Below are 11942 nucleotides of genomic sequence, written 5' to 3' on the forward strand. Positions count from 1 at the left end.
ACTGGCAATGTATTATGTCAGGCTCTAAGGTGTTCCAAAATAGGGACTGGATTCTATCTCTGTCTCACATTAAAAATATCAACCTGTTAACCATCCTTTACTACCTCTATATCCCAGTGTTTAAAGTGTCCCCTCTCTTTCCAATGCATATTCATTAGTGAATGATTGACATTGTCTCTAAGATTTAATTTTTTCATTCATTCATTATATTGGGATGGATTTGTGTGACTAAAGTATAGTTAAGTTTCGGTCTTTCATGATGAATTAGTACTTTCTGATTGCCATAGACAGCTGACATCCAACAAAACATTATGATAACATTCTGGTTTCTATACCATTTGGGATATTCCAATGTGTCTTGAAAGTAGGAACTTTTAGCCAATATATTTCAATGCAATGTTAGAACAACTGTATCAATATCAGGCCTTTTTGGTATCTACCGTAACTTTTAGTTTTTATTTTGTGTGTATATGTGTTTAATGTGTTGTATGTGTATGCATCTGTGTGGTTGGGGGACAAAGGATTTAACTGGTAAAAAAGATGTCTGCATAGTCCTGTTTTGTGAGAGAGGCTTTTAGAACCTGCTGAGTGGTGACTGAAGTGGCTGAGTCATCATTCATTATTTTTCACTCTCTGTGTCTTCAGATGACAATTGTGTTGTGGTCTTTGAGGTTTATAAATTAAAGTCTCCAAACAATTCTCATCATGCAGCCCTGAAATACACATACCCCCTCCACACATATAGTAAAGAAATAATATTCTCACATTATGAAGCACACCAAATTTGAAGGTTATGAAGGAATAAAAATGAATATAATTGAAAATTCTAATATTTTCTTCTTTGACTTTAGTGGATATTCTTGTGTATTTCCTGGATCATTCTCACTCTACTTTGGAAACTGCTACTTTAAAGTATAGATTTTTGTCTTCTCACACCACTTATTATAATCTTTAAATGGCTCCCATTAGGTTCAAACTTGTTAATACAAACTTCTTAATAAAGTCCCTGATCTGATTGGCTGCTTTTCTTTGTTTCTATTGAGGTGAAATTCTTATAACATAGAACTAACCATTCTAAAGTATACAGATCAGTGGCATTTAGCACATCCACAATTTGTGCAACCATCACCTCTACCTAGTTTCAATATATTTCCATCATCACAAAAGGAAACCACATACATATTAGCAGTCACTCCACATTTTCCTCTCCCTCCAACTCCTGGCAAACACTGATCAGATTTCTGTCTCTATAGATTTACCTATTACAGATATTTCATATAAATGGAATAATCTAATATGTGGCCTTTAGTGTCTGACTTCTTGCACTTAGTATAATGTTTTTGAGGCTTATCCATGTTGTGGCAAGTGTCAGTACTTCATTATTTTTTATGGCTGAATAACATCCCACAGTATGGTTGTATTATGTTTTGTTTGGTCATTAATCCACTGATGGACATTTGGGTTGTTAAAAGCCACCTTTTGGCTATTGTGAATAGTGCTGTCATGCGCATTTATGTACAAATTTTATTTGAATACCTGTTTTCAATTCTTGTGGTGTATACTCAGGAGTGGAGTTGCTGTCACATGGTAATTCTACATTTAGCTTTTTGAGGAACACTAAACTTTTTTTTTCCATAGAGAGTAAACCATTTTACATTCTTTTTTTAAAAAATATTTTATTTATTTATTTGACAGAGAGAGACACACAGCCAGTGAGAGAGGGAACACAAGCAGGAGGAGTGGGAGAGGAAGAAACAGGATCCCAGCAGAGCAGGGAGCCTGATGCGGGGCTTGATCCCAGGACGCTGGGATCATGCCCTGGGCTGAAGGCAGATGCTTAATGACTGAGCCACCCAGGTGCCCCACCATTTTACATTCTGAGCAGCAATATACAAGTATTCCAAATTCTTCATATTCTCTCCAACACTTATTATTTTCCTTTTTTTGATTATAGACATCTTAGGGGTTATGAAGTGGTAACTCACTACAGTTTTGATTCTCATTTCCTTAATGACTAATGATACTGAACATCTTTTCATGTGTTTCTTGGACATTTGTATATCTTCTTTGGAGAGAACTGTTTTGTCAATTTCCTTTTTGGATAGCTCTTTGCTGGTGTATAGAAATACAACGGATAATTGTATATTGATCTCATATCCTGCAACTTTGCTCTATGTGTTCATTGCTCCAAGAGTTTTTTGTTGACTCTTTGGTATTTTCTATGTATAAGATCATTTGAGATAAAATAGATATATGCAATAGAGATAATTTTATTCTTCCTTTTCAATTTAGTTGCTTATTTCTTTTTATTGCCTAATTTCTCTGGCTAGAAATTCCTGTACAGTGCTGAACAGAAGTGGTGAATGTGGTCATTCTTGTGTTGTTCCTATCATAACTAGAATTCTTTCTTTCACCATTGAGTATAATGTTAGCTGTAGGTTTTTGTTTTTAAATAAATTTCATTTTACATGTTGAGGTACTTACCTTCTATTCCTAGTTCGTTGAGTGCTTTTATCATGAAATGGTGTTGGGTTTTGTCAAACCCTTTTTCTGCATTAATTGAATTGATCCTATGTTTTTCCCCTCCCTTTTATTAACATGATATATTACATTGATTTATTTTCTTATGTTGAACTACTATTTCATTCCTGGGATAAATCCCACTTGATCATTTGTATAATACTCTTAATATGCTCCTGGATTTGGTTTGCTAGTATATTGTTGAGGATTTTTGGATTTATATTTATAAAGGATATTGGTTTATATATATTTTTTTAATGTGATGTTTTGATCTGGCTTTTGTAATAGGGTAATGCTGGCCTCATAGAATGTTAGGTTGTATTCTTTCCACTTTGATATTTTGGGGAGCTTGAGAATGTATTATCTCATCATTAGATGTTTTGTAGAACTTACCAGTGAAGCTCTTCTTATCCTGGGTTTTTCTTTGTTGGGAGGCATTTGATTATGGATTCAATCTCTTTATTTGTTATAGATCTATTCAGATTTTCTATTTCTTCTTGAAGCAGTTTTGGTAATTTTTGTGTTTCTAGACATTTGTCCATTCCTCTAGCTTTTCTAATTTGTTGGCATATAATTGTTCATACTATTCTATTGTGATACTTCTTATTTCTGTAAGGTTTGTAGTAATGCTCTTTATTAGTTGCTAGGCCTGCCATAACACAGACTGGGGAGGTTAAACAACAGAAAGATATTTTCTCACTTTTCTGGAGGCTAGAAATCCAAGATCAGGTTGTTGGCAAGATTAATTTCATTCTGAGGCTTCTATTCTTGTCTTGTAGATGACCATCTTCTCCTTTTGTATTCATATGGTCTTCGTATGTGCAGCTGCGCTCTAATTTCCCCTTCTTATAAGGACACCAATTATATTGGATTAGGGCCCACTTCAATGATTTCATTTAAACTACCTCCTTAAAGATTGTATACCAAAATACACTCACATTCTGAGGTAATAGGGCTAGAACTAAAACATGAATTTTGGTGTGACACAATTCAGCCCAAAACATGTCCCCACTTTCATTTTCTGGTTTTAATGACTTAAGTCCTCTCTTTTTTCTTGGTCAGTCCAGACAAAGGTTTGTTAATTTTGTTTATCTTTTCAAAGAACCAAGTATTGGTTTTGTTGATTCTCTTTATTGTTTTTGTATTATCTAGCGTTTATCTCTGCTCTAATCTTTATTATTTCCTTCTTTAGCCTATTTTTGGGTTTACTTGCTCTACATTTTTTTTCTCATTAAGCTGTAAAGTTAGGTTATCGATTTGGGATTTTTTTTATTTTTAAATACAGGCATTTATAGCCATAAATTTCCTGTTGAGCACTGCTTTCACTATACCTCATAAATTTTGGTATGTTTTGTTTCATATGCATTCATTTTAATGTTTTTTTTTCTAATATCAATTGTGTTTTTTCCTTTGATCCATTATTTGAGTATTTTTAAATTTGTACATATTTGCACATTTTCTAGTTTTCTTTGTTATTGATTCCTAGTTTTCTCCCACTGTGGTCAAAGAAAATCCTTAATATAATTTCACTTTTAAAATATATTAATTGTGATGAGCACTGGGTGTTATACGCAACTAATGAATCATTGAATATTATATCAAAACTAATGATGTAACAAACTGAGGGTTTTAGAGGGGATGGGGTGGGGGAATGGGCTAGCCCGGTGATGGGTATTAAGGAGGGCACGAATTGCATGGAACACTGGGTGTTATACGCAAACAATGAATCATGGAACACTACATCAAAAACTAAAGATGTACTGTATGGTGACTAACATATCATAATAAAAATAAATAAATAAAAATAAAATAAAATAATAAAACAAAAAACTAATAATGTACTATATTTTGGCTAATTGAATTTAAATAAAAAAAGAAAATATATTAATTGGTATGTGGCCTAACATATGGTCTACCCTGGAGAATGTTTCATGTACACCAAGAATGTGTCTTCTGATATTGCTGTTGAGAGGGGTGTTCTGCATATGTTGATTAAATCTAATTGGTTTATTGTGTTGTTCAAGGCCTCTATTTCCTTTTTGATCTTCTATCTGGTTGTTCTTTCCTTTTTTGAAAGTGGGAAATTGAAACCTCTAACTATTACTGTAGAATTAACTATTTCTCCCTTCAATTCTGTCAATTTTTGCTTCCTATATTTTGGGGCTTTGTTTTTATGTGGGTATATGTTTCTAATTGCTATATCATTCTGATTGACATTTTTAATGAGTAAATAATGTCCTTTTCTTGTTTTTAACATCTTTTAAAGTTCTTTTTGTCTGATATTAGTATAGCCACCCCAGCTCTCTTTTGGTTACTATTTGCATGTAATATTTTTTTCTACCCTTTTACTTTAAACCTATCTATAGTGTGTCTCTTCTAAACTGAATATAATTGGATAATGTTCTTTAAAAACCCACTGGCTAATTTCAACCTTTTATTTAAGGGCTTAATCTGTTTACATTTAAACTAATTACTAACAACAAATAATTCCTCTCCTGTTTTTTTATTGTGGTAAGAACACAACATGATATCTACCCTCTTATGAACTTCTTTAAGTACAAAATACAGTATTGTTAACTGTCGGTACAATGTTGTACAGCACATTTGTAGAACTTATTCATCTTGCCTAACTAAAACTTTGTACTTGTTGAACAGCAACACTCCATTACTCCTTACCCCTGACCCTGGAAACAGCCATTTTACTCTCTGTTTCTATGAATTGATGATTTTAGATACTTCATGCAAGCGGAATCATGTATTATTTGTCCTTCTGTGACTGGCTATTTTACCTAGCATAATGTCCTCCAAGTCCATCTATGTTGTCTGAAATGGCAGGATTTCCTTCCTTTTCTTTTAAGGATGAATAGAATTTCATTTTATGTATGTATATACCACATTTTCTTGACCTATTCTTCTGTCAATGGACATTTATGTTTTTTTTCCCATTTCTTGACTATTGTGAATAATGCTGCTCATTGCACATGTGAGTGCAGATATCTCTTTGAAATCCTGATTTTGTTTTCTTCAGATAAATACACAGAAGTGGGATTTCTGGACCATATGGTAGCTTTATTTTTAGGTTTTTGAGAAACCTTCATACTGTTTTACATAGCATTGGCATCATTTTACATTCCCACTGACAGTGTACAAGGGTTTCATTTCCTTACATCCTTGCCAACACTTGTTATCTCTTTTTTTAAAGATAGTCATCCTAACAGGAGTAAGATGATACTTAATTGTGGTTTTGATTTACATTTTCCTCATAATTAGTTATGGCAAACACTTTTTTCATATACCTGTTGATCATTTGAATGCCTTCTTTAAAGAGATGTCTATTTAAGTCCTTTTTTTCCATTTCTAAATTGTGTTATAGTATCTACTCTTGTACATTTCAAGATCCCAGCGGATATCTGAAACTTCAGATAGTACTGAACCCTATATATACTATGTTTTTCCTATACATACATACCTATTATAAAGTTTAATTTATAAATTAATCATGGTAAGAGATTAACAACTAATAATAAAATAGAACAATTTACCAATATACTGTAATAAATGTGATGGGAATGTACTCTCTTTTTCTCAAAATATCTTGTGATGATGTGGGATGATAAAATGCCTATGTGACAAGATAAAGTGAGGTGAATGATGTAGGCCTTGTGATGTAGTATTAGGCTACTGTTGACCTTCTGACAATATGTCAGAAGGAGGATCATCTGCTTCTGGACAGCAGTTGATTACAGGTAACTGAAGGTGAAACTGCAGGTTAAGGGGAACTACTATATTTGTGGTTTTTTTGTTTTGTTTTTGCTATTGAGTTGTAGGACTTCCCTATGTATTTTGGATATTAAGCTTTTATCAGATATATGGTTTGTAAATATCTCACATTCTTTAAGTTGCCTTTTCACTCACAGCAAAATTTCTAGAATGCAGCAAAAGCAATACTAGGAGGGAATTTTATAGTGATTCCCTACATTTAAAAAAGGGAAAAGTTCCCAAATTAGCAACCCAACTTCACATCTCAAGGAACTAGAAAAATAAGAACAAACTAAGCCCAAAGTTATCAGGAGAAAGTAAATAATAAAGATCAGAGTAGAACTAAATGAAATAGAAAATAGAAAAACAATAGAAAAAAATCAACAAAACTGAATTAGTTCTTTGGAAAGATAAACAAAATTGACAAACCCTTAATTTGACTAACTAAGAAAAAAAGAAGACTCAAATAAGATCAGAAATGCAAAAGAGGACATAACAACTGATGCCACAGAAATAAAAAGGATTATGAGAGTTATTATGAACAATTAAATGCCAACAAATTGGTTAATCTATTAGAAATGGATAAAACCATAGAAACACACAACCTATTAAGACTGAATCATGAATAAATAGAAAATGTGAAGAGAACAACAATGAGTAAGGAGACTGATTCAGTAATCAAAAACAAAGAAAAACCGAGGATCAGATAGCTTCATTGGTGAATTCTCCCAAACTGTTAAAGTATAATTAACACCAATCTTTCTTAAATGCTTCTAAAAAATTTAAAAAGAGGGAACACTTCCAAACTGATATTGGCAGAAGATGGGCAGAATAATGAGTAACTCCACTTCATGTTACCTTCCCTTATGTAGTCTTGCTGATGTGGATGAGATTGAGGATTAAGGGGGAGGGTTCAGCTTCCTACTGGGGGTAAAGTGGATTGCCAAATGCCTCCAACTTGTACCAGCTTGTTCAGTATCATTGATGTTGTGTGGGGTAGAGAATTAAATGGCTGCTAAAATCTGCTAATACTACCACTGCTGGGGAACCAGAGCACTGCCAGCTTCTGTCAGATGGGAAATGGAAGATTAGCTCCCTACTGTGCCCCTCTGATACTACCACAGGCAGGTGGGGAAATTTGAGTGCTGATGCCTACTTCTGTGGGGCAAGGGCTGGATGGGACCTACTGACTTACCCTGATTTACTGAAACCATGGTGGGAGGGGTACTGTTTTACCATTGGTGTTTGGCTGGAATAGGGCAGATATTGCCAAAAAAGGTTTTCTATTGTTATGTCAGTCTTTCTGCAGTCCTTTCGCTGAGGAGAACAAGCTTTTTTGGAGCTTGTTTTTTTATCTGCCTTTTGGTGGGTTTGTTTTCAAGGCTTATGAAATGCCCCGTCCAGGATATATGGAAGGCAACAAGGAAACCCAGGGAACTTACTACTGTGTTGTTCCTCAAGTCTAGAGGCACCTTTGTAGTCTGCCTTCTTTTTAATTCCTTTCAGAGTCTTCCTATGCTTTTTTGTTGTGTTATGTCCAGAGATTTTTTTCTTTTAAAAGGTCCTGGGAGGAGTGAAGCAACTTCACTTTGGCAAAACTGAAATTCTCTGCAGTGGTTTACTTTTAATTAAAGGATAGCAAAATTGAGCTCTTATTGTGAAAAACCTGTTAACTGGAATAGTTACTTGTATTTGTTCACAGATTTATATTTAGAATGTAAGGGGAAAGTCTAAACTTTTCCATTTCTTTAAGAAATGAGAGGGCAGTTTCACAATTTTCAAGGTTGTAATTATTGCCATTTAAGCATTATGAATAAACTATGAATACCTGATCGATGATGTGAAGAGAAACTTATGAAGTTATACATTCTCCTCAAAATAATCTATAAATTCAGTGAAATCCCCAAAAATATCCCCAAATTTGTATTAAAAGGATGTTAGTGGAGTATTGTCACCAAGATGGCAGAACAGAAAGCCCCAGATCCTCCTTACCCTATGGAGACATGAACATAACATTGCACAGACCGATTGTTTCCATGAAAACCAGGTAAGAAGTTCCTGAACTACAGGCCAGCATATGCCTAAGAAGAACCACACTGAAGATAGTCAGAAAATTGGTGGTAGTTACTCACCAAAGCTCCACCTCTGGTACAGCACAGTGTGGTAGTGAGAAAACTTCAAACACCTGGCTTCTTTCCAGGGAGGAAAAGAGAAGAGTGGAATGTACAACCAACATTTTGACTTTTCAGGGGGTTGCATTAGGGACTGGGGTTCTCTTACATGAATCAAAACACTGACAGGAATTGGCACCGGGTTGAGGGCTGCTGAGAACAAAGATCACTTCATGGTCTAACGCCAAATAATCTACAGTACTGGGGATAGACACTAGGTAGAGCTCATGTGTTACAACTTGCTACAACATGAGCAAAACTCTAGGACTACAAACAGACATCAGGGAAAGTCTCTGAGTAGAAAAAGAGAAACCTCTTCAACTATGAGATTATGCATACAAACACAGAAAAGATGCACCCCCAGAAAAGGCTTGAGAGGTCTCCAGAATCTCAAAGTAGGCTTATTGGTGAAGGCCATCCTTATACAAAGCCAGACAAAGACTAGGAGAAGTGGCTGTTTTTTCAAATGCTCAGGTCCCAACAAAAGATAACAAGACATCCAAAGAAACAGAAAAGTATGGCCAAGTTGAAGGATCAAAATAAATCTCTAGAAATTCACACTAAAGAAATGGAGATATATGAGTTACCAGACAAAGAATTCAAAACAACTGTCATAAGGATGCTCAATGAAATAAAAGAGAGCATAATTCTTCTTGCATAAAAATTCTAAATGACTTGTATAGATACTTCGCACTAAAAGAAGGAGAGCACAAATCCTTATACCTTAAGTATAGCCTGCTGAGTGAAGTGAATTCCTTTTCCAAAATACAGTATATTAAGGGGGCTGGGGACAAAGGGCAATTTTCCAGTGAAGAAATTTGACAAATTCTACCTCAGCTAAGTGATCAATATCAGTGTCAATAGTGATAAGTCATGTTGAGAGTATTTATCTTTGATACAATGTGATGAAAATGGCAACTAACTTATGTTGTATTCCTCAAAAAAGAAAAACCATAATCCTAGTTTAATCATGGTTTAAAAATTATAAAAATTCTAATAGAAGGGTATTCTACAGAACACTGACTGATGTGCTTTAAAACTGCCAAGGTCACCATCAACACAAAAAATCTGAGGAATTTTCACTGCCAAGAGAAGCCTAAGGAGACACAACAATAAACGTAATGTAGAACACTGGATGGGGTCCTGGAGCAGCAATACATCAGGTAAAAGCCAAGGAAATTTGAATAAGCTATGTACTTTAGTTAAAAATAGAGTACTAATATTGGTTCATTAATTACAATGAACGTACCATAATAACATAAGCTGTTAATAATAGGAGAAACCATGTGAGGGGGTACATGGCAACTCTGCTCTATCTTCTCAATTTTAATGTAAATGTACAGCCATTCTTAAATAAAGTCTACTTTCCTTTTTTGGCTTTTTAAAAAATTTTTATTAAGTGTTTGCTTTGGCAGCACATATACTATAATTGGAAAAATAAAGAGAAGATTAGCATGGCCCCTGTGCAAGGATGACATGCAAATTAATGAAACATTCCATAGTTTTGAAAACACGATGGTCAAAACCTTTGGGATGCAGCAAAAACAGTACCAAGAGGGAAGTATATAGCAATACAGGCTTATTTCAAGAAGAAAAATCAAATAACCAATCTAACCTTACACCTAGGGAGCTAGAAAAAGAACAACAAATGAAGCCTAAAGGAGCAGAAGAAGGGAAATAATAAAGATTAGAGCAGAAATAAATGATATAAAAACTAAAAACAGTAGAACAGATCAATGAAACCAGGAGCTGGTTCTTTGAGGAAAAAAAATAGCCTGACTTATCAAAAAGAAAAGACAAAGGAACTAAATAAATAAAATCACCAACGAAAGAGGAGAAATAACAACCAATACTACAGAAATACAAACAATTATAAGAGAATATTATGAAAAATTATATGCCAACAAATTGAACAACCTGGAAGAAATGGATAAATTCCTAGAAATAAACTACCAAAACTGAAACAGGAAGAAATAGAAAATTTGAACAGACCAAAACCCAGCAAAGAAATTGAATCAGTAATAACAAAAAAAAAATACCTCCCAATAAACAAATGTCCAGGGCCAGATGTCTTCACAGGTTAATTCTACCAAACATTTATTTTTTTAAAAAGATTTTATTTATTAATTTTTGAGAGAGGGAGAGAGAGAGCAAGGGAGAGGGGCACAGAGAGAAGCAGACTCCCAGCCCAATGCGGGACTCGATTCCAAGACCCTGGGATCATGACCTGAGCAGAAGGCAGATGCTTAACTGAGTGAGCCACCCAGGTGCTCTCTACCAAACATTTAAAGAAGAGTTAATACTATTTTTCTCAAACTATTCCAAAACAAAATAGAAATTGAAGGAAAACTTCCAAATTCATTCTATGAGGCCAGCATTACCCTGATTCCAAAACCAGACAAAGACCCCACTAAAAAAGAGAACTATAGGCCAATATCCCTGATGAAAATGGATGTAAAAATCCTCAACAAAATACTAGCAAATTGAATCCAACAGTATAAGTGGGATTTATTCCTGGGCTGTAAGGGTGGTTCGATATTTGCAAATCAATCAATGTGATATACCACATTAATAAAACAAAGGATAAGAACCATATGATCCTTTCAATAAATGCAGAAAAAGCATTTGACAAAGTACAATATCCATTCATGATAAAAGCCCTCAACAAAGTACAATTAGAGGGAACATACTTTGACATCATAAAGGCCATGTATGAAAAACCCACAGCTGATATCATCCTCAGTGGGGAAAAACTGAGAGCTTTTCTTATACAGTCAGGAACAAGACAGGGATGTCCACTCTCACCATGGTTAGCTATAATAGTACTGGAAGTCCTAGTTTCAGCAATCAGACAACAAAAAGAAATAAAAGGCATCCAAATTGGCAAGGAAGAAGTCAAACTTTCACTATTTGCAGATGACATGATACTCTATATAGAAAATCTGAAGGACTCCACCAAAAAGTTGCCAGAACTGATACACAAATTCAGTAATGTCACAGGATAAAAAATCAACATACAGAAATCTGTTGCATTTCTATGCACCAATAATGAAGTAGCAGAAAGAGAAATCAAGGAATCAATCCCATTTACAATTGCACCCAAAACAATAAGATACCTAGGAATAAATCTAACTGAAGAGGTAAAAGATCTGTATTCTGAAAACTATAGAACACTTATGAAAGAAATTGAAGAGGACACAAAGAAATGGAAAAACATTACGTGCTCATGCATTGGAAGAACAAATATTGTTAAAGGCTCTACCAAAGCAATCTACAGATGTAATGCAATCCCTATCAAAATACCACCAGCATTTTTCACAGAACTAGAACAAACAATCCTAAAATTTGTATGGAAACATAAAAGACCCTGAATAGCAAAAGCAATCCTGAAAAAGCAAAGTGAAGCTGGAGGCATCATGATTCCAGACTTCAAGCTATATTACAAAGCTGTAGTCATCAAGACAGTATGGTACTGGCTCAAAAACAGACACA

At 34.4% G+C, this 11942-nt stretch overlaps 1 non-coding gene across 1 annotated transcript; it reads left to right on the top strand.

The window, feature by feature from the left end:
* The first annotated feature begins 9849 nt into the window (after positions 1 to 9849).
* LOC123786400 (U6 spliceosomal RNA) lies at positions 9850 to 9956 on the top strand. The gene has a single exon (XR_006777960.1). It is a non-coding gene; the product is annotated as a U6 spliceosomal RNA (small nuclear RNA).
* Positions 9957 to 11942: the final 1986 nt, after the last annotated feature.

Source organism: Ursus americanus, chromosome X (assembly GCF_024610735.1).
Source record: "Ursus americanus isolate L20-20 chromosome X, mUrsAme1.1.p, whole genome shotgun sequence".
NCBI classification, from domain to species: Eukaryota; Metazoa; Chordata; class Mammalia; order Carnivora; family Ursidae; genus Ursus; species Ursus americanus.